The sequence below is a fragment of the Lycium ferocissimum genome, chromosome 12 (assembly GCF_029784015.1).
Source record: "Lycium ferocissimum isolate CSIRO_LF1 chromosome 12, AGI_CSIRO_Lferr_CH_V1, whole genome shotgun sequence".
Lineage (NCBI taxonomy): Eukaryota > Viridiplantae > Streptophyta > Magnoliopsida > Solanales > Solanaceae > Lycium > Lycium ferocissimum.
In genome coordinates this window covers 19,945,662-19,948,967 of record NC_081353.1, presented here as the reverse complement: position 1 = coordinate 19,948,967, position 3,306 = coordinate 19,945,662, and positions in this window count along the sequence as shown.

The window sequence follows — 3,306 nt, the reverse complement described above, 5'->3', positions numbered from 1 at the left end:
ATTCCCAAAATAGTTCATTTACCCAAAAGTCAACTATTGGTCAAACATTTTTCACTTTAAGGTTCTAACTTTCTCAAATTCTATCAAAACTCACCCGATGACCTCGGGAATCGTGTCGCCCATCCCCGTGAGTCAAAAGCACACTAACGGGGCTAGGGGAAGGGTCAAAGGGTTAAAATGCACATAACGACCAAACGGGTCGTTACATCAGATTTCAATTAAACAATTGTTCGTCCTTGAACGGTGAAGGAAGGAAATGAAGGAAAGTTACCTGAGTCGGTGAAAAGCTGGGGATATCTCTCTCGCATACTCCTCAACTGGACGGTGCTTCTGTTGTACCTTGACTGAAGCAATCTTCTTAGACCTCAAGTTTCTTACATGCCTATCCAAAATCGCTATCGGCTCTTCCTCGAAGGACATATTCTGATTGAACAATAATGAATCCCACTGAATGATATAAGAACCGACTGAATGGTACCTCTTCAAAGATAGAAACATGGAATACCGGATGAACACCTGACAAGTTTGGGGGCAAAGCTAACTCTTAAGCCACCTCTCCAACACGACGGAGAATCTCGAAAGGACCCATAAACTTGTGACTCAACTTGCCCTTCTTCCCAAATCGTATCACACCCTTCATGGGTGAAACATTCAACAGAACTTGCTGGGCAACCATAAACTCTAAATCATAAACCTTCCGGTTCGCATACTCCTTTGCCTACTCTGAGCTGCCAGAAGCTTTTCCTGAATCAACTTCACTTTGTCCAAGAACTCTCTCAACAAATTCGTACCCCAAAGGCTCACCGCGAAAGCATCAAACCACCCAATCGGAGAACGATATCTCCTACCATACGAAGCCTTAAACGGTGCCATGTCGGTACTCAAGTGATAACTGTTGTTGTACGCAAACTCTACCAACGGTAGGAACTGGTCCCAATGACCACCAAAGTCGATAACATAAGCTCTCAGCATGTCCTCAAGCACTTGAATAGTCCTCTCGGATTGATCATTAGTCAGTGGATAAAACGCGGTGCTAAGATCCAATCGAGTACCCAACTCCTGCTGCAAAGTCCTCCAGAAATGAGAAGTAAACTGAGTGCCTCTATCTGAGATGATGTAAATAGGCACTCCATGCAATCAGACGATCTTTCTAATGTAAATCCGTGCCAACTTCTCTGCAATGTAACTTATCTGAACCGAAATGAAATGCGCAGACATAGTCAACCTATCCACAATAACCCAAATTGAATCAAACTTGCCCAAGGTCTTTAGAAGACCAACCGTGAAACCCATGGTGATCTTCTCTTACTTTCACTCGGGAATGGGCATCCTCTGAAGCACACCACCTGGCCTCTGGTGCTCATACTTAACGTGCTGAAAATTCAAGCACTGAGAAACGAAATTCGCGATGTCCCTCTTCATCTTACCCAACCAACAGTGCTGCCTCAAAGCACTATACATCTTTGTTGCACCCAGATAAATAGAATATCTGGAACTATGAGCCTCCTCCAATATCAAATGAATCAATCCACCCACACGAGGAACACAAATGCGCCCCTTGATCCTCAAGACTCCCTCACTATCAATCATAGCCTTCTTGGCCTCACCACTCAACACCTTATCCCGAATCTTACACAACTTCACATCATCAAACTGTTATGCCTTGATTTGCTCCAAAAGAGATGATCTCGCCTCAACACAAGTCAGAACCCTGCCATGTTCCAAAATATCCAATCTCAGAAAGCTGTTAGCCAGAGTCTGGGCCTTCATGGATAAAAGACGCTCCTCAACAACCAAATGAGCTAAGCTACCCATACTTACCGCCTTTTAGCTCAACACATCAGCTACGACATTTGCCTTGCCCGGATAGTAAAGAATGGTGATATCATAATCCTTAAGAAACTCCATCCATCTACGCTGCCTCGAATTGAGATCTCTCTTATTGAACACATGCTGAAGACTGCAATGATTGGTAAACACCTCACAATGAACCCCATACAAATAATGCCTCCAAATCTTCAACGCGAAAACTACCGCCGCCAACTTCAAATCATGAGTGGGGTAGTTCTTCTCATGAACCTTCAATTGCCTCGAAGCATTCGCGATTACCTTGCCCTTTTGCATTAACACACAACCCAAACCGATGCGAGACGCATCACAATATATAGTGAAGTCCTTATCCTCCACGGGTAATGCCAAAATCGGGGCCAAAGTCAACAAAGCCTTGAGCTTTTGGATCTCTCTTCACACTCATCGGACCATTGGAAAGGAATATTTTTCTGAGTCAACCGAGTCAAATGCGAAGCAATCGATGAAAACCCTTCCACAAACTTTCAATAGTAACTCACAAAACTCACAAAACTATGAATCTCAATAACTGAAGTAGGCCTCACCCAATCTCTATAAGCCTCAATCTTTCTGGGATCAACCATAATCCCGTCCTAAAATGCACAGAACTAAGCCAAAACTCACACTTGGAAAACTTGGCGTACAACTTCTTTTCCTTTAATAAACCAAGCACGATCCTTAAGTGCTTCTCATGCTCTTCTTAACTTCGAGAATAAATCAAGATGTCATCGATGAACACAATCACAAATAAATCCAAATACGGCTTAAAGAACCCATTCATCAAATCCATAAACACTGCGGGGAAATTGGTAAGCCCGAATGACATAACCAGAAACTCATACTGACCATAACGGGTCCTGAAGGTTGTCTTCGGAATATCCTCCACTCGGATCTTTAACTGATGATACCCTGACCTCAAGTCAATCTTAGAGAAGACTGACGCACCCTAAAGTATAAATCATCTATGCGGGCTATCGGATACTTGTTTTGAATAGTAACCTTATTCAATTATCGATAATCGATACACGGAAAACCTTCGTAAACTCCCCTTGCCCCAAATAAAAAGGGTTTCCCTTTTTATCCAAAAATACAAAAAGGGTAGGCCCCTTCCCAAACCCCTTTTTAGGAAAATGATCTTCGGGGAAGGGTGGATTTCCCTTTACTCCCCCGGAATCGGGCATACTCTGCTTGGCGTGAGTCCAAATGAGACAGATAACCTTCGTCCTGATAATATCAAAGTCCCTACGGGATCCAGTCTACCCTTTTCAAACCCCCAAAAATAACCCTACAAGTGACCATTCTCCACATGAAAACCCTAGGGCCTCAAGAATATCACAAATCTATCCAATGTGAAAATTAGGGCCCAGGGAGAATGGAAAATAAAACGGGCCGATGACAAAAAAATGGTACCCGGAGCGCAGAAATCCCCCTTTGGCAGGGAAAAAAACAATGGACCGT